At 42.3% G+C, this 26,866-nt stretch overlaps 1 long non-coding RNA gene across 1 annotated transcript; it reads right to left on the bottom strand.

The window, feature by feature from the left end:
• Positions 1-9,182: 9,182 nt before the first annotated feature.
• LOC141962112 (uncharacterized) lies at positions 9,183-25,253 on the bottom strand. The gene is made up of 3 exons (XR_012633867.1): positions 25,102-25,253; positions 10,523-10,633; positions 9,183-9,457 (listed from the first exon to the last, which is right to left on the bottom strand). It is a non-coding gene; the product is annotated as an uncharacterized LOC141962112 (long non-coding RNA).
• Positions 25,254-26,866: the final 1,613 nt, after the last annotated feature.

The following is a 26,866-nucleotide window of genomic DNA, read 5'->3' as shown; positions in this document are numbered from 1 at the left end:
TGATAAAAGTTGTGACAACTGATAGCTTTCCCCTTCCTATAGCCGATTTTGATCAAGACAGCATATTGAATGAAATATTACAGGTTAAATTTGGAAGCAAGAGCTGGATTCTTTGTTTCAGATTTGTTGTGATTTTAAGTAAATACCACATTCTTTTCTTCCTCCAGTTCCCAATACTTGCCAGGCCATGTTCCCTCGTTTGAAGTGATTTGCAGTTTCCGAAGAACATACCACTGTGGAGATCTGAATACATACACAGTTATGTTTCCTTGTTACTATGCGCTGCTCCTAAAGGAGGTCCTTGTATCATTGATGTTGCTATCCCTGATGTTGTACACATGTGGAAGATATCTTCAGTTACCAGTACAGTATTTGTGAAGAAAGAGAAAGCGCATTAGCCAACCTTAAAAAAAAAAAAAAAAAAAAAAAAAAAGGGAAAACTAATGCTCACCACATGCACTGCCTTGAGAATTCAGATGAACTTTCTGTGTTTCTCTTCTTTTGGTTTGGAAAAATGTCTAAGCCATGATTTTAAATCTTTTGCAATCTCCCCTGCTTTAATTTATTAATGTAGGCTGACTGCATGAGAGCACTATTTTAACCTTAAACTGGAATACTAATAAAATCCCTACACAATACCAGATATGTTTAATTTCAGCTTTTATTGCACTATTATTCCAGGGGATCCCAAGAACATCTGATTGAAGTTACCTTAAAAGCTCTGCATTTAAATTAGATACGGAACCAAATAAACTCCACTGAACACAACCACCTTGAACTTGTGGAAATTCAGATCTAGATCCAGGCTTTGCAGCTGGATTCCATCCCGAGTTTAAATGCAAGTCAGAGTCAAAGAGTGTTATGGCTGCACACACAGTTTACAGGAAGTATTCAATTCAACGTTTTTCATAGGTGTTCTAGCCTTTAATTACTCCCAAATTTCTGCCCAACTCCATACCAATACATAAATTCAGCTTCTTTCTTTCTTTGTGAACTGACTAAAGCCGTAGCAGACACATCACTTCACTACAGAATAAACATCTTGGCACTGATATGAATCCAAAACTCTCTGAACAACTGTTTCACATCTAAGTAATTGCACCAGCAGTAGTGGGGTTGCCTCCTTGTTTATATGGGGGAAGGGCGGTTGGAATCACAGCCCGTGACTTTATCATACAACATGAAAAGCCTTTGGGCTATCCTCTCAGCTGGGATAAATAAGCAGAGCTCTATTGGTTTCTGGGTGAATGAGATTATAATTCGAATCAGAAGCGTGGTGTTTGTTTATACCATAACAAAGTATAACAGAAGTGTGTATCATAAACCTTAAAGCACTGAGCTCAAGGACAGCAAAACCCATGAGCCTGAGCTTAGGTTTCAGTGACTCCAGTGAAGTTATGCCTATTTATTTCGGGATAGCAGTGCTGATGTGCACCAGCTGAGAATCTGGCTCTTTAACTCCTGGATGACAGCAGAAATCATCTACTGGGGGAGGGAGAAGGGGCAGGAGTGGGAATCTACTTGAGTACAGAGCTGTACCACTGATAAATGGGTATCAGCCATCTCTTAAACAGGCAGGCCTGTTTCTTCCAAAAGCAAAACTACAGAATTAATAAACACATGTAAAAAAATACAAAGGATATATTTCCTTAAGAAATTTCAAGCGCATATACTATGCCTCACATTCAAGTACAAAGGATTTTGATCTTGAGTAACACTTAACCAGTTACTCATTTTATGTGCTTGCACATACAGCCCTTGTGATTCAGAACAAACTCCTGTATAAAATGCCTTTCAGAACAACCCATTCATTCAGTTAACTTGACAGCCTATGCTCAGGTACAAACAAAACTACCCTCTCTTCCACAAGCCCATAAAATCCCCAAACCAGCCAGCAGAAATAAACTCAAAGGACAGTTTCTCCTGGTACCACATCCACACTGTTCATCCCAGTGGGAGATGATACAGTATGTAACATTGCTATGTTTCACAATAATTATGCAAGAGAAATCACATGTGGCATAAACAGAATGTATAACAAAGAGCAGCACTGTATGTTCAAATAAACCACTGGTTATGTCAAAACTAATAACTTGTTTACTGTAGTGGACTCCATAAGTTAACAGGTCCTATAAACCTAATGACTTTATTACCCGCTCCTCTTTTTTTGGTCTTCATTAAGGCTGGAGCTGATTTTTTTCAGGAATCATTATGTTTATGCAATCCAAGCATATTGTTATTTGTTACTCTCTGCATGATCATTTTGGCATTCTTATGAGAGAAGATGATGATGGTTCTGTCTAAATGTTGGGGAGGATTATCACTGACATGGGAAGTTATTAGGTTTGATGCAATATAGAGAACATTCACAGTCAGAAAACAGCATCTTTCATTTTTAGGAATGGAGGTAATTGTGCTTTGTGACAGTGCACATCCTTAAGATGTTATGTATCATTGCGTACTTAAAAAAGCAGTACACTTTTCATTGATCTTTCAATTTCATTTTGATTTAAAATGCAGATCTTTCCCTCCATTGAAATCTTAGCATTTTTATTTTAAAATGTATTGGAAAAAATCCATTTCAGACATATGCAGCACCATAAATTACTTTTTGTGGTTGAAACAGTATTCGCTTATGTCATGGGTTGAACATCCTCCTTTATTAGAATGCTATTTATTGCCACCAGCTGCAGCGCTTAGCTAGGAAAGTTCTTGACACCAGCGATTGCTTTTCAGCACCAATGCTTCCGGCTGCTAACAGGGGCTTCTACTGCCAAATGCAACCACCCCTCTTAAACTGTTCCTTCTGGTATACAGACAGCTCCTGTCATTGTTACCCAGTGCAGGAGCTGGGGAAAAGGGATCAGATCTGAACCCACTGCTATGTAATCTCTTTAGCTATAAATCTCCTATAACTTTAAAAGGCCTTGCCAAATACCACTAGCTTGAAAGCTGTCAGATGTGCTCAGGAAATCTACCCATCAGTAATGGATTTTTTTCAGAATTAAGATGCAAGTTCATCTTTTGAGAAAGGGACATTTCATGTAACTAGCCTCAGATTTAGTAAAAGCAACAGGACCTCCGTATACATCAGCTACGTAGCCACTGGTCTCTATTTTATCAGATTTTAAAGCAGGGAGAAACCAGGCAAAGGTAATTACTCTTATTCTGTTAAGGGCTATTATTACTCCTGCATGAACAGTTAGCATTGCTATTTTCTTTTGCCTGTGCCTATGGCAGCCAGGAAAAGTAAGCAGGAGGAGTATAAAAGTGGCAGTGTCAACAGATGTCCTACTGAACAGTAAGTGTACCTTACACAGTAAATCTTCAAAGCAGTAGCATGTGTGCTGCTCCCATGTATGCAAATCCTGTTATTTTACCGATATCATTTACACACATGCCTTCTTCACAGCTGAACCCTTGAAAAGCCATTGCATATAATTGGGCTCAACTAAGCAACAGAGGCAATCAGTGACAGGAGGAGACTGAACTCTTTTAACATGGAAAGAATTCCTTTCCTCCCTCAGAAGAGAAACACCCAGTAGGTCAAAGAGGAAGGTTTCTCTGCAGTATAGCACAGACAAGCCTGTTATACAGATGCCTGAACCACTGGAATCTAGAATTTAAAAAAAAAGTCAAGCCGTGAGCATTCACGAACAACATTTTTCCCTTTGATTAGATAAAAGAATGAGCAAATATACATATTTTTGTCTATAGGCATGTTTAAAAATCCTAAAGCATTCAAACTAGAGTCTCTGCAGAGTTAGGCTCTGCCACACAAGATAACTTAACTGGCAAACATTCTGAAAAGTTTTTTTTACTCACCATGAAAACTGATAAAAGTAGGTGATCTATTCATCTTACAGGCAGATTACAAAAAATAATCATTCTTCTGCTCATAATGAAATTCCTTTACAGATTCAGAGAGTACAAGAGACATCTGAAAGTTGGAGTTATTTATGGGTCAAAATATTTCTTATCTTGTCCCTGCAAATAACCCAAAACAGTTGTTAGCAAATTACTTTCTCCTTCATATCTTTTAACTGGAGATAAGTATATGTTTCCTCTAAATGACTCATAAAAATAAACTGGGACAACAGTTTGACTGTGTTATGTGTGACTGAGCAGCCTTCATAAAAATTACTATTTTTGTTGCATCTATATTCTCCTTGGGCTAGAGTCTAGGCTGTACTCTGCCCTACACACTACATCCTAATATAAAGCCAGTATCCACTTCCCCACCACTGAAGGAGGTCTGCTCCATTACACCAATCCTATTCTAGCCTTTTATTGAGAAGTACAAGACAACAGATACGATAATGTAACATCATGAAGAACGGGTCCCTTAAACAACTCCTCTCCTCTGTTCCAGCTGGACTTCTGCCAATTCAAATGGATGAGTGAGGGCCAACAGACATATTAGTGCAACCCTGTATTTAAAGCTAAATTATCCCCTGGATGACCCTAGAGTCAATTTATGGGTGCAGAGACTAATGTACAACAGAGTTCAGAAAGACTCTCTAAAGCCTAGCTTTGGAAATGCCTTGACACATGCCACTGGGGGTACACCACAGCAGGGCGGCAGGAGAGGGAAGGAGTAAAATAGATACATGCTCATTTTCTGTGTTTGTGCAGTGTCCTATTCTGTGGGGGTTTTTTTAATTTCTTTTTGCCCCTTTATGACTATAAAAAAAAAAAAAAATAGAAAGACCCTCTAAGTTCCCATTATACCAATGAATAGAAGTCTACCAATTTTAATTCTTACTACTGTTTAGAACAGTAATTTATCTCTGCAGACAAGTTGTCCCCTAAGGAGTTCAGCAGTTCAGCAGTGTAACTCTTCCTTGTCCTTACAGATGCAAGAAATATCTGGTTGCATGGTGCATGCAGATACCCATGTTAGCCCTCTGAATTCCCCTTTCCTAAAGGTCTTCCTGCATGAAGACACCACCAACTTCCCCACATATGATTTTCTGTGTTGTGGGGTAAGAAAGGCAAGCAAGCCAGCAGAAAGAAAATAGGTGTATTTGTTTCCTATACCTTTCTTGTGCCCAGGATCTTAAAAGAACAGGCAGAAGTGTCCAAAATGCAGGTTGCCTGGCAGTAAACTTTGCAGGATGTTATTCTTGGTTTCCACGAAGTTGCTTTGCTGGAAGTTCTGAGCAGTTTTTGTAACTCTTCCTCGGTGTAGAGGAACCCGCCTCAGTATCTGATTGGGATTGGGTTTTTCCCAAGTTGCCCTGCTCAATATAAAGTTTCATTCTCACTGCTTTAATTTTTATCTCACTTTATAATTACCAATTGACTTAAACTACAATGGACAGCTGATGAGCTTTAATCAGTTCTCCTGACTCTCCCCATAGTATAATTTCAGAAACAACTCAGATTTTCAGAGTAAGTTGATCACAAAAACAAGACCACCAAAAACTTCTGAGTTACAAAAAAGGCATGAAGATGCAGAAACACCCTCATTTTATGTAATTTTTCTTTTCCTTCAGACAAGTAGAACCATGGTTGACATTTTTGTGCCCAAGTCTCTTAAATGTGTCTTGAAACAAAAGTTTTTTAAGACAACAAACATGTAGCCCAGAGCAGATAGCAAGTAACTGTTGAAAGTGGGAGAAGGGAGGGGAAAAAAAAAAAAAAAAAAAGAAAGAAAAAAAACAGCAAAGTGAGTTTAGTACATTTTATTGTAATTTAAATAAGTTTAGTAATTTAAATAAATTTAGTTGTGATCATAAAAATTACAGTTATGACAAGCAGAGCTCTCTGTTGTCTGGTCATTAATCCTGCTTACTGTCCTGTAGAAGAGTTCACAATTATCCACAGCTTTCCTTTTCATATAATATTGTTTCCCATATAAACATACTGCTTTAGTGTTTTATTACTCAAGGCTACTACTGTGCATTACAGTAGGTATCTGCACCTACTCTGTAGGAGTATGAGATATACAAACACCAACACAAGATTCTGGTAAGGTAACCCAAATTACCAGGTCGTGACTTTTATGCCACTAACTGAAGGAGACCAGCAACAGTCTCCAGAGCCATCGAATTACAAGCCAAAACCCCTCAATGATCTCTGAGTTAAACGCAAGAGTGGGATGAAAGGCTATTGCAGGTGCTTCCCCATAAGCAACTGATCAGTGTGGCAAGCAGGAGCACCTTCCTGCATTTGCTCCTTGGAACACAATTATTCCCACAAGCAGCAATAATCAAGGACGGCACCTGACTACTGTATAAGAAAACTTCTACCCCATTCATACCACTAGATCAATTGCATCAGAAGTCACAAGGGTTTCATTTAAATAACTACACCACCAGTTTGCATACTGAGCAGTATACAACTCTGAAGCAGTGACATGTTCAGCTACTTTATACAGGTCGTATTTATGCCGGTGTTTCCAAAAGCAGAGAAGTAGGGCAAGGTTTTCAAACTAAGCTGCCTGAAGCAATCTATCTATCCACCTATCCAAGAAGTTTAACTGAGCAGCCTAATTTTTAGATGCAAACATTCAAGCCTCCCATTAAGCCACTGTCAGAGACTTTCCAGAATCTTTTGCACTGGCCTATATTTAGCATATCTATAACTAGTCCTAAAAATGAAGCACAGGGGCAATCTGAAACCAATGGCTGGATTTTCAGTAGTAACACGGAAGGATGTACTTCAGGTTTTGGTTGCCTAACTTGATGGAGTAAAAGGGTCACATTTTTCATCAGTGTTCAGCATGTACTTTGAAAAATATTAAGAGTTATCTGGGTGCTTTAACAACCGAAGAGACACATTGAAGCAAAACAAGTTCCTGCTTACTATAACTACCTTTGCTCAAGTTCACCTGGGGATGGAAAGTTCCTTCAACTGCTTTGTGACGAGCACATCACTGTGGCAGACAGACCAGTCACGTGCTGTTGAAACCTCATGGTTACAGACACATTAATAAGGGCAAGAGCAGTCCAAGACTTAAGTTACCCAAACCAAATAAAAATATATAACAAGCAGGTAAGACCTATTCTTTCACACTGTAGAATCCAAAACAAATTTTTGCACCCATGGGAACTAATAAAATTCCATACTCAGGCAATATCACAGAATTGTCTAGGTTGGAAAAGACCTTGAAGATCATCGAGTCCAACCATTAACCTAACACTGATCATTCTCAACTACATCATATCCCTCAGCGCTAAGTCGACCCAACTCTTAAACACCTCCAGGGATGGGGACTCCACCACCGCCCTGGGCAGCCCATTCCAACGCCTAACAACCCCTTCTGTAAAGAAATGCTTCCTAATATCTAGTCTAAACCTTCCCTAGTGCAGCTTGAGGCCATTCCCTCTTGTCCTATCGCTTGTTACTTGGTTCAAGAGACTCATCCCCAGCTCTCTGCACCCTCCTTTCAGGGAGCTGTAGAGGGCGATGAGGTCTCCCCTCAGCCTCCTCTTCTCCAGACTAAACACCCCCAGTTCCCTCAGCCACTCCTCATACGACCTGTGCTCCAGACCCTGCACCAGCTCCGTTGCCCTTCTCTGGACACGCTCGAGTCATTCAATGTCCTTTTTGTAGGGAGGGGCCCAAAACTGAACACAGGAATCGAGGGGCGGCCTCACCAGTGCCGAGTACAGGGGTAAGATCCCTTCCCTGTCCCTGCTGGCCACGCTATTGCTGACACAAGCCAGGATGCCATTGGCCTTCTTGGCCACCTGGGCACACTGCTGGATCCTGTTCAGCCGGCTGTCAATCAACACCCCCAGGTCCCTCTCTGACTGGCAGCTCTCCAGCCACTCCTCCCCAAGCCTGTAGCGCTGCTGGGGGTTGTTGTGGCCCAAGGGCAGCCCCCGGCATTTGGCCTTATGGAAACTCCTCCAGTTGGCCTCAGCCCATGGCTCCAGCCTGTCCAGGTCTCTCTGCAGAGCCTCCCTACCCTCGAGCAGATCAACACTCCCACCCAACTGGGTGTCATCTGCAAACTGACTGAGGGTGCACTCAATCCCCTCGTCTAGATCATCAATAAAGATGTTAAACGGGAGTCGCCCCAACACCAAGCCCTGGGGGACACCACTCATGACCAGCCACTGACTGGAGTTAACTCCGTTCACCACAACTCTTTGGCCCGGCCATCCAGACAGTTTTTTACCCAGTGAAGCGTGTGACCATACAAGCCTCGAGCAGCCAGTTTAGCCGGGAGAATGCTGTGGGAAATGGTGTCAAAGGCTTTGCTAAAGTCAAGGTAAACAACATCCACAGCCTTTCCCTCATCCAATAAGCAGGTCATCCTGTCATAGAAGGAGATCAGGTTTGCCAAGCAGGACCTGCCTTTCATAAACCCATGCTGACTGGGCCTGAGCATCTGGTTGTCCCACATGTGTTGTGTGATGGCACTCAGGATGAGCTGCTCCATCAGCTTCTCGGGCACCAAAGTCAAGCTGGCAGGTCTGTAGTTTCCTAGATTATCCTTTCTGCCTTTCTTGTAGATGGATGTCACATTTGCCACCCTCCAGTCCAATGGGACCTCCCCAGTTAGCCATGACTTCAGGTAAATCATGGACAGCAGCTTGGCGAGCACATCTGCCAACACCCTCAGCACCCTTGGGTGTAACCTGTCCGGTCCCACTGACTTGTGTGCACCCAAGTGGTGCAGCAGGTCTCTGACCACCTCCTCTTTAATTGTGCTGACCTCATTCTGCTTCCCCTCCCCATCTCCCAGCTCATGAGGCTGGTGTCCAAGGAACAACTGCCTGAGTGGATGATCACTTGTCCTAAGAAAATCATTCCAAAGGTTATTTTGCATAAAGCAGAGAAAGAAAGAAAAAAAAAAATTAAAAAAAAAATAGTCAAGCAAATTGTAGGACTTTAGTAGAAAACACAGTTTTGGTATATTTATGAAAGACCCAAATAAACAAGGGCAACAGAGGTATCCAACCACTATTCAAGAATTGCAAGATGTTTTTTGCCAGAAAAATGTATAGATGTTTTACTTGTATGCAAATGGAAACTGAAAACTAAACACATTCAATAATACAACAGAGTATCTGAATACTCTTTGGGACTTTAAACTTATCTGTTGAAAAACTTTTGTTCGAAAAGCATTCCACAAAAATGGACTGCAGCATCAAAGTAAGAACACCATGTAGGATTTAATGTGAAGAAGTACAAGTCAGTGTTAACGGGAGAGACCATATTACAGATGCTGGTAGCCAAAACCAACAAGTTCGCTTTCACTAGATCTCAAAGAATAATTTTTAAATTTAAGTACTGGCATTACAGAAAGAAAGGAAAAAAAAAAGAATCCCAGAGCTGGAAGCGAGAACATATTTCATCTCGAGGCCTGGAGATGTCCGAGATGTCCGTTCCAAAGCTAAGTTACTAGAAGACTTCTGTTGTCTCAATCTCTTTTTTTCCATTTGATTTCCCTCCTATTTTCAAAGTGGATGAGCAGGTATCTTCCACATAGCTCCAAGCACTAGAAATATACAACATATACATTTATGAATTTCATAAATATAAAATTCAATGCTCTCTGAAGAACTACATTTAATGCACACCATGCTGCTGAAGTAAATTAAGCACAGTTTCAGTTAATATATTTTAATCCCTCCTCTCCAATACTCAGTACTCTTCTGGGGAAGAAAACAAAAGGAAATGCCTTTATAATTTCTGTAAATGCTATACCCATATTCTAGTAATCAGATAACATTATAATTGTTATTTTGAGAATATTACTATGCTGTAAGAAAAGCATGGCAGATAGCTAAACCAGAAACAGTTAGCTGCAGTACCTCAGTAATACAAATATGTCATAAGATTTTTATGTCTTGTGGCAAACTTTTCCTAGATTTTTTATTTAAACAAATGGATTTTTTAATCATTCTGAGAATGCAAATGGTTCTTTAGAAAGCAAGGTTCTATTGGTGTACTTGAAAGTGTCCATTAACAATCATAAGCTAGAAGCCCACCAGGCTTTGTTAGAGTTGCAAATCACAAACCAGTCTGACACTCAACTTGTTGTTTCTAAAAACTTTAGGAAAAACAAATAGCTGAAGGCATCAATGAAATACAAAAATATGCTCCAAGTCAAGTCCTTTTAATAAGGTATCTCAATTCAAAAGTAGAAGGAACACATTAGCAACAGCAAAACAATTTCCTTCTCAGCATATAAATGAATACTTTAAGCCAAGTAAGAAATGGGAACCCCTTTCAGTTTGCCTCACACAGATTATTTCCTCACCTTTCCTAATCTGGTGACTACTCCAAGTGCAGTATCATGCAGTCCATGCATTTATGTTTCTATGAGTAATGTATTAGTTAAGAGACTTCCTTCAGACGAGTCCCAGCAACTTCTCTAGTTTACTAGTAGAGTATTTTGTCCAAATGGTTTACCAAATCCTAACCAGGGACGTGCCACTTGAGATGTCTTTGTAGAAGCGAGAGCAAATTAGGGGCCTCACACTAAAGCACATGCATGCACCAAATCCCAGAACACAGCTGATGGGTGTTTGCCACCTCACACCCTACAGGCTATGCTTACCTTAGAGAAAAGACCAGCTGAAAAACTGTCTAGGAGCAAGCAGCCTGGGGGATATTTCCTCTTGATCTCTAAAGCAAATCGTCTGTAGCACTTCAAGGCCGTTTACTGCTGCTGCAGGAAAAAATGAGATTTCCTTGTAAAAATCCTTCTCCATAAGAACCAAGGCCTGTAAGAGTATCAACCGTCTGCTGGGAGCTGCAAACAGTCATGTGTTAATTGCTTGATTGTCTGCTCTTATATTGCTGGGGGGAGGTTGCCCTGGGTTAGCATTTTATAAGATCAGGCCCAAAGGCTGCGGCGATAACTAAGGAAAAAGGGAGTCCTTAAGAAAAGCCCTCTTCAGCCAGAGCAAAGAACTACTTAGTCCAACATCTCTGAGTAGCTGGGGGGAGTAGAGGGGGAAAAGCATAGGAATGGAAGAAGCACCTCATAAAACTTCTTCCCGTACAGCTCCTCGAGCTTTTTGTAGCTTTAGGAACCCCCTGAAGTAGAAGGAATAGACCCTTCTCCATCCTTAAATCTTTAAGGTTAAAAAGCAGGAGGTAGCAGACCTGCTTTCAATAATACCAGTGCACGAAGGCTTGTATCCACCAGATACTGTGAGCCTGACAACTATTTACAGCCATTTAGAAGGATGAGTGAGCCTATTGCCAACATGCACTAGAAGAGTGTGTGCTAAATGCAGAGGAAAATTTAACTTTTTGATCTACATTATTAGAGAAAACAGTACTTCATCCATCAAATTTACATCTGCCCTGTCAGGGTATTTGTCAGCAGAACAACAAAAAGTCAGTAGCTCCAGGAACTTTGCTATAAGCTTCCACTGTGACTATATGTATAGGTGTGCTTAGCACGGAAGAGATTTTACTGCCATGTAACTCCAGCTAGTCCTAAGCATCAATCAGGCATGACAAGCTACTGTATAAGATCAGGTTGTTCTTGCTAGTGCATGTTTCCATGAGCTTAAGAATTTTGCCTCTGTGGAAAGAACGAAATGGCTGGGATTGGGCTGCGGTGGGTGACAGTGCAGCCTGCTGTCCTCTCTGCTACATGGTATATACTCTGTGATACGTGCTTGGCTCACTGCAGTATGGAGCAGTACGCTGATATAAGTTCACTATTTTTTTAGTAAGAATTGTTTAGCGCTGTGTTGTATCCTATTAGAAAACAAAACCACTGTATTTAACCATGAATATGCTAGGGAGTTAATTTAAAATTCCCTTACTGTACACATCACATATTATTTTTTCAGTTAAACTGATTCAGTACTGGAATACAGCATAACTACGTTTCCTTGAGTACTCTCACAGGCAGTTGAACATCTGGAGGTAAAAAAAGCAACAATAGAAAAGAAGAGATGCCATACAGGTTCTTCATATCAAGCTGAACAAAATTCCATAGTCCCTACATGCTGCTTGAAAGTGGATATAAAATATCGCCAAGAAAGAAGCCATAGAACTTGAGACCATCAAGATAGAACAAGGGTTTATGAAAATATACAAATATATTCGGGGGAATTCTAGGGTGCTGTTACTGCCATCTGCAAGATGTGTTTCTCTTCTGGGTTCCAACTTCTGTTGCTTTTAGCTTAAAGTGAATATTAAATTTTTGCTGCTACTTGCACCATATGCATCTCAAAGGTTTGCTTATTCTTAATTAAAATTAGATTAATGAAATTCCTTTTCAGATTTTTTAGTGTCTTCAAAAACTTTCTGTTTTCAGTAAGAGGTCTACACCAGACTAGAAATGGGAAAGAGTGTAGGGAATGTAGGGAAGCAGGGAGAAGGAAAATAAAAAAGGACTTATCTGAATAGACTCCATGTCGTACCAGCTTAAAAGCAATGAAGCATTTGTCAGTTATTCCTGTGGTCCACAAGCACTTCCCAGAGCTGTAACTTATATTCATTTTTTACATATTTTACACATAAAGTAAAGCTGCCTCAAGCACTGTTGGCTTGTACAAGTTGGTCTTGCTCAGCACATCACAGAGGGTCTCAGCGACCTTGATTGAATTGCAAGGGTGAAGTTTTTACAGTGATGTACTGTTTTGGAAGGAAATAAAAGTCCTGAGCGAGCATTTTTAGTGTCAAACACCATTCTGTCCCTTCTCACCTTCCTCTCTTAATGGGGATGGTTAATGTAATCATACTTACGGCTGTTACTTCCTGTGCACTAACCCATACGTAGGTGCTTGTATATAAATGTAAATAAACCTGAGGTCTGCTCTTACCTGAGTTGGCCTTGGGAGTGTTTTCAGAATCAAAATAATGTGTGAAATGCAGGAGTTCGCTTCTTTCTTAAAAGTTCTGTGCAGAACTGCCATGGTACAGCAGCCAGTATACAGTTCTCACATACCTAATACATTTTGTCTGACTTTCTCATCGTATTTCATGAACATTAATGAATTAAGTTTCAGGAAGGAGCCGTGTAAAGACTGTAATGATTAGTGTCATTTAAGGGACAATTTGTGTAAAAAGAAGCTAGTCATGTAGCCAAGTTTATTCAGCTGTCAGTGGCAAAACGAGACATAAAACCTCTGAGTCCTAACTCACCGGTGATCATTCAGATCACAAGTTCCTCTGTGCTGTTTCAGAACTAGCACTTCGTTACCTGTTTTCTGTAATACATTTAGGCATATGTACAGTTAAATTAAGTACTTTCATGCTGGCTTCAATCTTGAGATATCATTTCTAAGATTCAAACCAAGCAGTTACCCATGTCTTCTGAACATTGGCATCGGTATCTGAAGATGCATTAGCAGAAAATCTTTAACTCAAATAACAGCAGAAAGCTATGAATGCTAGAAGGGAATACTGGTTTGCTATTGTTCCCATATATCCAGATATTTTCTATGCCTCATGCACTGGGACTGATTGTGACAAAATTATGAGAATGTCTGGCCAAATTCTGCCGTGAAGTAAAGTGAGATGGCTTGCACCTTTATGTCAAAGCTAAACTCACTTTTGATTTGGGGACTGACACTGTAACTTTGTATCATTAACAGTTGGGAGCTTCCCGTGCCCTATCCTTGTATATACAATATCGCATTATGGAAATTACTAAAGCCCCACATTTATAAAAAGGGACAGTGTAAAATAAGTTTAGATAACACCTCCTCACCACTACAGAAGCCTTCTGGAATGCAGAGAACCCATGATGAAAGAAATAAGTGTTAAATGAGGTGTACCTGAGGAACAGTGTTACATTATCGTCAGCTCCTCTAGTGGCCATTGTCCAACGAATGGATTGTTTGCATTATTGCACCCATGAAAGAAAGTGGTTGGTTCAATTAGTTGTGTAACTCCATTCTTGCTCTTCAAATTCTGCAGCCTTGAAAGGCAGTTGGCCTGGGTATAAAAATACAGTGCTTGGCTCAGTTTATTGTTTTAATTTAAATGAACTCAGGACATGTATTATCTCCTTGGCCAGGGGCACAGTGGCTGATGAGAGTGAATGGCTTGGATTCCTTAAAGTTCTTCTGCAGGTGGAGTACAGTTGCCATTCTTTGATTGACAGGAAAGAAATAAGGGCTTTGTTTCCTAGACTCAGGACAATGCCCGCAGTATGGATGGATAACAGGAGGATTTGCTGGAGCCCTATTTCATACCAGATCTTCAGAACTTTTTACTTGGTTCACATGCAATTTTCAGCAGCATTATCCCTAGTCCCCAAGACAAGAAGCATGTGGGAGTGTGGAGGAAATGTATATGTTCTTCCTGGCCCTCCACTGAACAGAGCCCAAATTCCTTGCTGTAGGAGGGCTATGATGTTCAGCACTGGAAGAAAGGGTTCTGGCAGACACAGCCAACTGGGAAGAGAGTGATCCACATGCAGAGTTCCTTCCAAAGATGAATCAGGGTGAAATGATTTTACATGTTCTTTCATTGTCCTTCCCACCTTGTAAACATTCCTACAGTCTGTCTGTAAGCCCTGCATAAAGAAGTGCTAATATCCATATGTCAGTACTGGAAATGTTTTCTCCCACACCTAAAGAGCCAAGTTCATCCCGTATGTAATTCCACTCACTTTAATAGCTTTGCAGGAGGAAGGATACCAGCCCACTAAGTCCACCCAAAAGCTGCAGATTTTGCTGAAAACAGCTGCGTGCCTTGTGAGTAGAATGAATCACAACAGACCTCAGTTTCTCAGACCTTTGCAATAGATTCCTCTTCACTCTGTATGCAATTCTGCCTGCAAATCTCTGAATTATCTGGACACCAGCTGCTGGAAAGTCTTGAAAGCCCCCTTACAGGAGATAAGGACAGCAGAGCAGCCCTTGCTCTCAGTTCTTAATCTGTCCATTGAATGAGTATCTGTGCTGTATTTATATTGTATTTATCCTACTGCAAGGCATTTCTTGATTAATTGCATCCAGGAAGGATTTTTATTCTTTCAGATACATTTCTTGATTTTTTCAGAAGGGAGGAATGAATATTCACCTTTCTTTGCTCTGTCAGTCACAAACAAGAACTAGGATGTAGGTCAGGGTGAACCAATGCACCTAGAGGTATTAAATTACTGCAGTGTCTGACCAGTAAATCTTCATCCTATGGTCAGAAAAAGCTGCATGCCAGCTTTACAGTAAAAATGGACCAGCAGGGAGTTTCAGAGAAGCTAGGGGGAAAATATTCATAGAATCATGTAGGAATGTTATTTAACAAATTCTCTTCTATTACAATGATTCTGTGACCCTGGTGGTGCCTTCCAGTCTTATGTTCCTATAAATACCTTGCTTAAGAACTAATTCCTCTTGACAATCTGACAGAGCTTCAGCTCACAATAGTTCGTTTATCTTATGGCTAACCTTAGCATTTGGTTTTTGTTTTCTGTTACTGTGTTATTCTGGACAGCAAGATACTGGTTTTAATATAACTGTTGAGAAATTTTACTTAATGAATAAATAAACTTTCAGCTCCTTCAACAACAGATGCTCTAAATTAAAAGATCTGAACGTAACATTCATATTCTTTAAGCAAATGGTGCATTCTAGAATCCTAAATTATAAATGTAATTACAAATCTGTACAAAGTCCAGTTAAAAGAATCTGCTTGAACAGAAGTTCACTCTTAAGAAGCAGGGCTTTTTTGAAGAAGGCTTTAAACTAAAGTTGCCAGGGGAGGGGAACCTCAATCCCTCCTACTCCTCGCAGTTTGATGCCAGTGCCAGCATTAGATTCCCAGAGAGAGCACCTCCCCTATGAGGACAGGCTGAGAAAGTTGGGGTTGTTCAGCCTGGAGAAGAGAAGGCTCCAGGGAGACCTTATAGCGGCCTTCCAGTACTTAAAGGGGGCTACAGGAAAGCTGGGGAGGGACATTTTACAAGGGCATGCACTGATAAGACAATGGGTAATGGCTTTAAACCGAAAGAGGGTAGATTTAGATTAGATGTAAAGAAGTTCTTCCCTGTGAGGGTGGTGAGATACTGGAACAGGTTGCCCAGAGAGGTTGTGGATGCCCATCCATGGAATTGTTCAAGACCTGGTTGGATGAGGCTTTGAGCAACCTGGGCTAGTGGAAGGTGTCCCTGCCCATGGCAGGGGGCATTGGAACTAGATGATCTTTAAGGTCCCTTCCAACCCAAACCAGTCTATGATTCTATGAAGTATAGCATCAGACTTTGCAATTAGTCTTAACTAAAAAATAGCAGAGGAAACATCTTCAGAATGAATGAAAATTAGATATTTTAATTGTACTAGAGCTTTTTTAAATTTGCTTTTATTGTGGAGTAAAACATGAGACAACATACTTGTATGGAAATGAGTTTCCATGAGCCATGCTGAAAAGGAGATAAACAAGATAAACCTGACATGTTCTTGGATACTGAAATGTACACACAAAATTACTGCAATTTCCTAAGAAGCCACAGAGAAGGAGAGAGAGAAGTTAAAGTGAAAATGTCTGTTGCTAATTCCCCAGTGCCCAGAGAGTGGCATGAGGAAAAGTAATTTTCACAGCCAGCCTCTCTAATACTACTTAAGGAGTAACACCTTTCTCTCTTCCACAGTCTGTGGCACGGTACTCTGTGTGGCGTGAGATTAGGGCTTCGTCAAGATGTTCTTTGTTCTTCTCATTTTACCTAATGCAACAAGGCAGGGGGTTGCCAGGATTTTACCAGGCAACAGTAGAACTACTTTTTTACCCTAAGTCTGCAAATGCCTCCTTCTCTGCATGTTGTCACACAAATCCCTTAGCAAAAATTTCATTTCATTTCATCTCACTTCGCTTTAGCTGTCTAAAAGGTATCCCAAGAACCTAAAATCCTAATCCAAAGGTCACCTGTCCTAATTTAGGCATCTAAATTTGCTCTGAAATGAATGCGCCCCCACCAGTCATATCTCACCCACCATACATTTGTCTCAGGATCCTCCTCCTCAGGACATTTCATCTAATTCTAAGACAAATGAGTTAAATGTGTGGACTATGGAGTAGTCGAAAAGACGATGACCAGTACAGACTAGGTGTCTGACTTTTAGACAACTAAAATTAAAAAAGATCAAGCCTGTGCTTTGTTCAGTTTTGTTCTGTGTAAGACTTCACACATGATTATCCATATGAGGTATTTTAGATCCTAAACTGAAAGATCTTTTCAGCCTAGAATCTATAGGTGACAGCAGAAGATACAGCACTCTGCACGTTTCTGCAAGGATTCCTTGCCATCTGCTTCAGTCATTTATGCTAAATTAGGAGCAGGTTTGCTCTAGACTTGCTCTGTAGCCGGTGAAGAAAGGCAAGTACCCTCGGAGAAGTGCGTCTTTGGGTGTGCCTGTCTTTCTCCACTGACAACAGAGGAAGCCTCATGCTGCTACAGTCCCATCTTAGGTATTTCAGTTAAACCATGGGATGAATTCCATGTATCAGCTGCGATGCTGGGTCTTGTAATAAATTTGAAATCCAGTTTAAAATCTTACAAGTGTAATATATAGCCTATGTCAAATTGCATGTAGTGCCAGTGATGTGTTTGTGTGGTGGTATGCATACACATGTAAGCATGCACAGCTTACGTATGGTTATACTACAACAAAGAAAAACAGCCTGGTGACATAGCCAGTGAAATAATGAAGCCTGTTTTTAGAAAGATGTGGAAAACCTTAACATGCCGATCTCAGGATAAATTACTTTCAAGAAGTGAGCTTTATCCAGTTATACAAGTGCAAAAATACTTCCAAAGCCAATCAAATGCAATATTGCATTTGTTCTGGTTGAGTATGATTATACAGTGAGACCATTTTGACCTGATAGAATAATAATAACAAAAAAACCTAGCGGTAATAAGCAAAACTTTATTATTGACCTCTGTAAAGACTTATTGCGAAGACTCATATTGTCAGTGACATCCAGGATCAACAATGCTTGCAAGCAGTGGACTCAAAATGAAGATGTCTGGTTTTGGCAACAAAATATTCTGCATTTAGCAAAGGCATATGTTTCAAACTCAAATGACTTCACTTCAAATTAAAGCAAAAAAAAATGTTTTGAAGTGTAGTCATTTGATAATCATTTGCTTTAAAATAAGCAACATATTTCTATCTAATGGGATCCACATCCTTAACAAGTGAACCAACAGTGTGACAAACAAAAAACAACCTGCTCTTAAATATAATTCTAAAATAAATTACATCCAGCTCTTTTGTTGTTGTTGTTGTGCTCTGTTTTCCTTTTTTGGCCGCCTGTAGAACTCCCACAATTTTTTCATTGCTACGATGACAAATGCTATGAGAAAAGACCTGGTCCACTGCCAGAAATCTACTCTAGACTTCAGTATATGTTTCTGCTTTCAAGAGTCAATTGTTTTCCTTCTCTCCCAGGGGCCACTAGCTACCTTATTACCAGAAAGAATGACCCCTTGACAGCGCAATTGAGATCCAGAAACTCAACAAAATTGTAACCCCTCCAGTGGCATCAGAATTCTAATCAACAGCAGAGGGTCTGGAAGACAAATGTACTTGTATGTAAGGCCACCATATTAGAAAGTGGCTTCTCTACTTGCAAAGAAACCTATTTCTGTTTGGTTTCTTTTGATATTTTTATTACCCCCTTTCTTGTAACCTTTTCATTGCTACTGTTCTTAAGGCAGAAGGGTTTTCACAGCATGGGAATTATCCGTGCTCAGTTTACACAGTTTGCTGCCTATTCCTTCTCTTGCAATCTATTTTGCGAAGCGTGCAACCAGACATGGGAGCCCCCTAGTCATTACTGATTTTTTCTCTTATTCAGCTTAACTCACTAGCAGAACAATTGTTCCATCAGTATCTTTATTGCCATGTAAAAAACGCAGATACAGAATCTCCAGTCTTGAAACTGCGTCGCAGAATGAGCTTGGTATATTAAAGTGAGCTTTACAGAGAATACACCTTGCACTTGCAAAGGCATGCACTGAAATAATGTAATACCATAGTAGTTCTCAGGTATAATTATTACTAAAAGTACTCAACTTATTTGCTGGATCCTTTTGCATACCCAAGATCTGAGAAACTAATGTTGTTTCAGATAAATACAAAGATGTTCTGGAGCACAACACCCTAGTGTAGTAGTTGTATCTATCTGTACATGTGAAGTCCTGCCCCAGAGTCTTGAGATTACCAAAATCTGTGCCTCTAAATTGCCTAAATGTGTTTTTTTTAAAAAAACTTAGCAAACTTTAAGAGAATCTCAGTGTGAGATAAAAAGTTTGAAAAGTGTCTTTTACCAAGATTACCTGACATGTGCATTGGAAGGATTTTTTTATTTTAAGAACATCCAACCAAATGGTAGAAAACCCATGAACTAAACCATTGCTTGCAGAGATTGTGCAATCTGACTACTATTACACAGAAATTGGGAAACACTTCAGATGACTGTAGGAGAAAGTTTCTCATTATATAGAAGGGTAAAAATACCTAAAAAACAGTCAAAAGCAGCCAGCATGGCAGAACACAAGCACACAAAGCCCCACTGCCTTTAATCGAGATTTGGATGAACACAGGAATTCACAGAGACAGGAGTTTTCAAACAGCATCATGGCCTGAGGTGCAAAAAAACCAGCAACAGTGTTCTGCTGAACATGTGCTGGGAAGAAGGACATGAGAAGGACAAGAAAGCATAAGGTCAAAGAAAGAAACACTTTTTTTACCTTTTTTAGATAGAAGTCATCACATTTTACAAACAACAAAATAAAAGACCCCTACGTGATCCCTGGAAGGAGCAGCAGATGGCCAGCCTTACACCTTTGGAACAGGAGCAGCACAAATAGCAGTAATATGATTTTTCCTGCACTGTCCTACCAAGATGATGTCACAGTAATGCAGAGAAAGCACGGAGTTCTCTCCTGCCTTTCCCTGCCGAGGCACAACAGTTCTGCTACAGACAGGCGAGAGGGAGGAGGTTGTGAAAAGGGCTCTTCCGCCCTAGAAACCAGGCTGCAATCTCTGGCAAGGGCAGCTGAAGTAATGTTTTGATTTTTAGGTCACTGCCTTACAGTAAGCTCTGTGTGACTGAGCTCTTCCCTTGTCAACAGTCATACTATGTGGAGAGCTGCTTTGCACGTGTGTTTTGCCCCTGCAAATCTAATCACAGGATCGAGGCCTTAATTAATAATCAAAAGGGGAAAACTGACAAGTGCATCGTTTGGCATTTGTATCCAAAAACATATGGCCTTTTATTGCCTTACATGTTAGGTCACAGGTTTTTAATTTCTATTCAAAAGCCCAGAAGCAAGTTACACAGGTTGCTTACATATATAAGTACCATACATTAAAAATAACATGCTGAAATAATGCTGTCAAACTACAAGACCTACCTGACTGATGGAATATTCTTCTAAAAAGAGCAGCTCTGAGCTTCCCTTAAACAGAATGAAGGAAAATCTAAAGATAATAATGAACAAGAAAGTAGCTTCTTCTGCCAGACCCATCAAGTTAAATGGCTCTTTGTATTGTTCAGAGTGTGTACACTATTGTGTTCCGTAGCACAGGGTAAAGAGAGGGAACTTTCAGTGATGTTTTGATGAGACAACGAATAAATATAATATTTTGACAGAAAGCTCATCCTATTAAAAAAAAAAAAAAAAAAACACAAAAAAAACCCAAGACATTTTTTCCAGCTCAAACAGAAATCCCCTTAACGTGAAGAATATTGAGGTTGTACGTAAAGCTTTCCAGCAATACTTACAGAAAATGTGCTGTTTGCAACAGAACATGTAGCACGACTAAAGACCATAAGTGCTTGGCATCATTTGAGCTTAGTTTTAAATACCTAGGATAGTAATTTAGTAATTTAGTAATTTTGGGGACATGTTTCCTGAAAGTAGTGTCAAAGATTTGCTTGCACATGCTGATAGGTTGAACTGGTGCTCGTATACCAAATAAATAAAAAAATAATTAGTTTCTGTGTACGTACAAGGTTATTTTTTTAGGCCAGTATTGGGATTTATTTGCCCTTCTGATGAAACGTTTACCTCACTCTGCCTCATCAATATTAACCTCACAGATCAACAGATCTTCCTATTGACAGAATAGAGAAGTCAATATCTCCTTATTATTATTTAATAAGTATTTCATTGTCAGTAACTGAGTGAGAACAAACATCTGTGCAGTATAATGGCATGCACTTTAATTTTGCAAGGTTACTGCCTTGCATATGTTTGACAGAAGAAAACTAACCCATAGTAAAAATCCCCCAGTAATATCAACGTATAAAATGACAACATGTTGAAGGACATTTAAATTGAACAAAACAGGGTGTTTTTTTAGTCCCAGTTTTGATATACAAATGTTGGATGTGTTTTACTGTGGCTTCTGACTATGATTGATAGGAGATGCATCAATTTCAAGGTTTGTGAATTTAAGTAAATTGTTGTCAGTGGTATCGCTTCTTCTTTTTTGTATTTTTTCTTCTCAAATTATCTCCTTACAGAGAATAGTGTATTACAAATTGAGACAGGATATACATAAAGCATCAATTTAGCTTGAATATCCACTTACAATAGTAAAAAGAAAATAGTTGTGGTAAAAATGTGAGTACATCAGAGTTGTTCAGAAAACTCCAGAGTATTTTAAAAAAAACAACACTTATGGTTTTCTTCTAAATAATTTTGCTGTTTCTGTTTGGAAAATATTTTGCTTGCCTTTCCATTCAAAAGAAAAATATAACTTTTTTTTTTTTTTTTAAAAAAAAAAAAAGAGTAGTAGTAGATCTTAGAGACTTCTTTTATCTTTGTTCTCAGAATACAATTCCATTAAATTATACATTAGCAAACACACCACACACACACCCCCTAAACCTGTATCAACTCTTTGCAACCTGTGGGGAGTTTATTAACCTTTCATTGCTTAGTGGTAATGCTTTATTTGACTGAAAAGCCTAAAGAGCTTCCTTTAAAACCGACAGTGATTAAACATCATACAGCAAAGCTTGCTATAGTTCCAATACCTTCAGAAATTAGCTGTGTCTGATTTTAAACTGATTTTCCCTAGACCACTTCTTATCTGATGATGTCTGACTTAGGAGCTGGTGAAATGCACAGATACTTTTTATTATGTCTTCCAACACATAGTCATGACTTGTTTCCATGTGTAAGTGTGTTGTGTCTATGTATCTACATGCCTGTCTATATGCATAAAGCAATGTATATGCTATTTGTGTGTGGTTTTGGTTTTAACATCAGATTCTATAAATGAATAAAGACACTATCTTCATTTTACTGTTCTCTAAAAGAGGCAACATGGAATGGATTCTGTAAATCTAACTATACATGTTGCTGATTAAAAGCTGATGGTAACAGTTAATATACAAGGGGACAGACTAGTTTTTCTTCTAACATTTTTTCTAGGGGAAAAAATGAAAATTAGACAGAAAAGAGCATTTCCAGATGTGACTGTATAGAGCTTGATTTGAAGCACTTTTGTTATCTTCTTAATAATGCATATAAGAATGCTCATGTGAAATGTTATGTTAAAACTCAGTGCTCGTAGATATTTGAGCTTATGAATTGACTCCTTATCCATATTTTATGGAGAAATAGCTCAGCTCTGGATTACAGCACATTATTTTCCAAACTCCTTATTAGACTCTGCATATCTCTCTACTGTGCCTCCAGGCTTAAATTAAAAACAAAACTTAAGTAAAATTTAAAGAGACAACATTCAGAAACTTTTTTTTTTTTTTTTTTTTTTTTGCAAAGCTTCTGTAAGTTCATAATTATTTTTGTCCCTAATAAGCCTGCCTTTGAAATAATTTGATGTCTAGGTTTGTAAATCTGCTTGGAAAGATCTGGCATCCCATAACCATTAAGGGGAGTATATATCACAAAAATTATTTTGCATATAAATAATGGTATATACAGGATTTGGCTTAAATTGTCTGCTTTCATCTGTTTTTTGGTTTGTTGTTTTTTTTTTTTTTCTCAAAGATAATTTGGAGGGAGGCAGGAAGATCAAATTGAACACAATTTGGAAATGAAACTTGGATAATTGAGCTAAGTAGGTTGAACTTGCCAGTCACCTGTGACCTCCTCCTAGTTACGCATCATTTCAAACAGCAAAAAAGAGAGGGCCTGTGTAGAGTTGCACAACGTAAATAGAGCGAGTGGAGTTTCAGTCTGGGAGCATGTTATTCCTCGTAATCTGCTCGCTTCGGTTCTGTTATTTTTGATGGAGGGGCCTAAGCAGAGCGCGCCGCTGCCTCGGGAAGGCGCTTGGCCACCGGGTGTGTCGGGGACGTTGGCGGCAGCGAGCAGGCCGGGAGGGCTGCCCGGCGGGGTGGTGCCGGAGCAACGCGGCACTGGGCCTGTAACGGCAAACCGAAGCTTCGCAAGTTAAGCTAGAGCTCACCCGTGATAAGATCTCCTTTAGGGACTGCTACAACCCAAAGTTTGCGGTCGTCCCTGTGTGTGAACCTAACATTTTGCTGTTCATTTTGAAGCGGTTATTCAAAACACCTTGGCAGCTGAACCCTCCATGCTTTCAGGATAATTATTTCTAATCGTGATTGGCAATAATAGTAATTGCCGTATTCAGCCAGCACCCAGCTGTAACGATTTTTCTTTATTATTATTATTTGGGTTAACAATCGCCACTGACAACAATGTCTCCCGACCCTCCTCTCCCTCCCCCAAATATCCAGGGAAATGAGGAGCAGCGCTCCGCGGCAGCCGTCGGGCGGGCCGCTTGCCCCCTCCCCGTGGGCTCGGCGGGAGGGGGGTTGAGCAGAGGGCGGCTGTCCGGCGGGGGGGCGCGTCCCTGCCGGGGGGCTGGTGTGAGGGGCTGGGGCGAGCCGGGCTGCCCGCAGCCTCCCGCCACCCCCCACCCCCGGCGGAGCAGGGGCCGAAGCCGCGGCTGTAACGAGCCTCTTAATAAACCTCCGGGTCGATGATGCATCGCTCGCTAGTGAATCTTCGCGGGTTTATTTATTTTAACTAAATCGCCCAAATGGATCGCAGCTCCGTGTTGACTCTGGCGAGAGGCGAGGCGGGGAGCCGGGGGGGCCGGCGGAGCTGACAGGTCGCCCCGGGGGTTGCGGCGTTTCGTGCTTGCAGCGACCTTCGGCAACTGCACGCCGCCCGCTCCGGTGATGCCCCCCGCCTCCTCCTCCCCGCTCCCGCCCTGCCCGGCTGCAGGCGCCCTTGAGAACGGGCCGAGCGCGGGCAGGGGCCGGGCCGGGCCGGGGCGGGGCGGGGCGGGGCGGGGCGGCCCCATCCGCGGGGCAGCCCCCGGCCAGGCCGCCCGGTGCCGCCGCCGAGCCCCGCCGCCTGCGGGGGGGTGCTGGGGGAAGGCGGGGAATGAGTGTTTCAAACCGAGGGAAGACCGCTGGCGGATTTCTAAAGTTGACGGTGATTAGAAAGAGGCGAGGGGACGGCTTTCCCTTGCCGGGACCCGAGCGAGGGGCGAGTGCCCCCGCGTTCCCGGGGGCCGGCACCCCACCTCTGTGCGAAGGGGCGCTTTACCCGCTCGCCTCCACGACCCCCGTGGGTAACGCTGGCGGGGAGGCCAGCCCAGCGCTTCTCCTGGCCGCTGAACTTCACAGCGCTTCTCGCGTTCGCTCACGGTCCCATCAGAGCAGGAGCGCGGTCCGTGGCGATGCGGGGGGCTCGAGGTGTCCCCCCGAGCCCACGGATGTGCCAGCCTGGCACGGCCACCGCCTCCAGCCCGCCGGAGCGGTGCCCGCTTGCGGAGCGGCCGAAGCCCTCGGGTGCCTCGCCGCGAACACCGCAAACTCCCCCGGGATAAAAGCAGCCTCCCGGTCTCTGCAGCCCCGGGCAGAAGTTGCCGACCGGCTTCAGGGCGAGCGGTGCCGCTGACCTTCCCCAGCGGCGCCGTACCTGCTCTTTGTCACCTCGCCGGCATCCCCGCAGCCTCGGCCCTCCCCCGGGCCGGGCAGCGGGGGGCGGGCGAGGCCGCGGCCGGGCCGCCGGGCACCGCTGGGCAGGGCCGAGCACCGCCGGGCACCGCCGCGCCGCTGCCGGGGGGCGCCGGGCGGCGGTGCCGAGGGCGGGCGGGCAGCCCGGCAGCCACGCACCGCCGCCGCCCGCCGGGGATGCTACTCCCTGACGTCAGATGTTTGCGCAGTCTTTTGTTCAGTTAAAAATAGTTTCACGCAGCAGCTTACCTGCCTTGGGTGGCGGGTCTTCGTGGACTGCGTCAGGGAAGCGTTTTCTGGCGAAATCAACCATTTCCTTCTCCCTCGGATCTGTGACCTCCGCACCTAAATTAATTACGCCAGCATGCAGGAAACTGGCTCGCCGTCCTCCAAAACCTGTATTTTGCTGCCTGAAACACAAGAAAAGGGAAAGTTTCTTTGTAATCTAGCTGCAACAGAGCTGTGCTATCAAAGCTAGATATTTCTTACTGCGACCCGCTGAAGTATGTGCACTGTCAAATCTGATCATTACTCTAGGAGTCTTTATTGTTTATTTTTTCCCTTTGCGTCTCGTTCATGGGCGTTACTGTGTTGTACTTGCAATTGCACATTAACCTGGTAAATTAATTGCTTTGTGGCAGATGACTTGCAGCAGACATTTCTTCTTCTTCTTCCGATTCTATGGAGTTATTAAAAAGTAATGGGTGCCAAGACAATCAAGGAATATTTCCTAATTAAAGAGGAAAAATGGAGCTGTCACCATTTTCCACTGTTTGTGGGCCGGTTCATGTGCTCGGATTGCGCTCACTTTGACACCATGCACACATGCGTACACAGTACAGGCGGCCGGTGCGTATGCACACGCGTACACACACACACCTACACCACAGTGAGTCCCCCCTTTCTCACAGAGACCACAGAATGACTTGAAATCGAAGACAAATGAATTGACAGGAAAATGTATCACTTTTTCCCACTTTGATTTCTTCCCGTATTATAAGGAAATCCTGGGTCTGTAGCCAGGTGGGCAATTAACCGTCCCGTGCCTGGTGTCCTGTAACCATCATCCCGCTGTATAGTTTATGGGGCTGAAGTTTTTCAACAACTCGGTAACCTTATTTTATCGTTGCGCGTGGTACATAATCTCCCACACGTGCAGATCTAGCGGACCTATATAGCGTGCGTATAATTTTATAGTTTATCTTAGCCGAACTGCTCCTGGGTGACAAATCTCCCCGTTGCAGAGAGCACCGTCCTCATTTCAATGCTATTTCGTTCTCGGAGCGCGCGTGGTAATTCTTTACAACGAAATTGCTTCCCCTCTGGTTCCTATATTTTAATTTAGTAAAGGACTGATTAGCTGTGGCTTTAAAAGGGCCAGGGCTGCGCTGGCTCGCAGCGTCACCTCTCACCTCTCCGCAGCCCCGGGCCGGGGTCACTGCGGGGCCGCGGCGGGGGAGCGGGCAGCGCGGCTCCGTCTCCGCTCCCGCTCCCGCCTACCTGCGCGCCCCGCGCAGCGCCCGGCGCAGCGCCCCACGCCGCAGCCGAGCCTGCCTCCGGGGGCAGGTCCCCTGTCCCCCCCGCCGCAGCGGGAAGAGCCGCCCGTCAGCCTCCGCCTCTGGAGCACCGCTGCGGGGAGGAACCACCGCGGGAACAACAGGAAGATGCCGCGCTGCTAGGCGAAAAGAATTGTTTGGTTTATTTTAACTTGCACCACCCCGGTTTAATGGCACCCTGGCTTTCGGCTTCGAGGGAGGGGAGGGCAGGGGCAGGGCCGGCCGGGGTGCATCATGCTGTTTAAAGGCTTCGTGTAAACTTCTCCATTTTGAAACAATAACTTCAAAAACCTGCATTTGATTGTATTCAGACGTGTGCTCAGCTCGCATCGATTTGTGGATGCATTGAAGGTGTAAAGATCCGTTGATAGCGTTTCAGGTCGAGTCTCCCTAAATCAGCAGATTGTCCCTTCTCTGCCAAATCCTGGAAGTAGTTTAACGGGGGGGGGTGGGGGGGT

The sequence above is a fragment of the Athene noctua genome, chromosome 6 (genome assembly GCF_965140245.1).
Source record: "Athene noctua chromosome 6, bAthNoc1.hap1.1, whole genome shotgun sequence".
Lineage (NCBI taxonomy): Eukaryota > Metazoa > Chordata > Aves > Strigiformes > Strigidae > Athene > Athene noctua.
The sequence above is the reverse complement of the archived record's forward strand: the minus strand, read 5'-3'. Positions and strand labels throughout refer to the sequence as shown.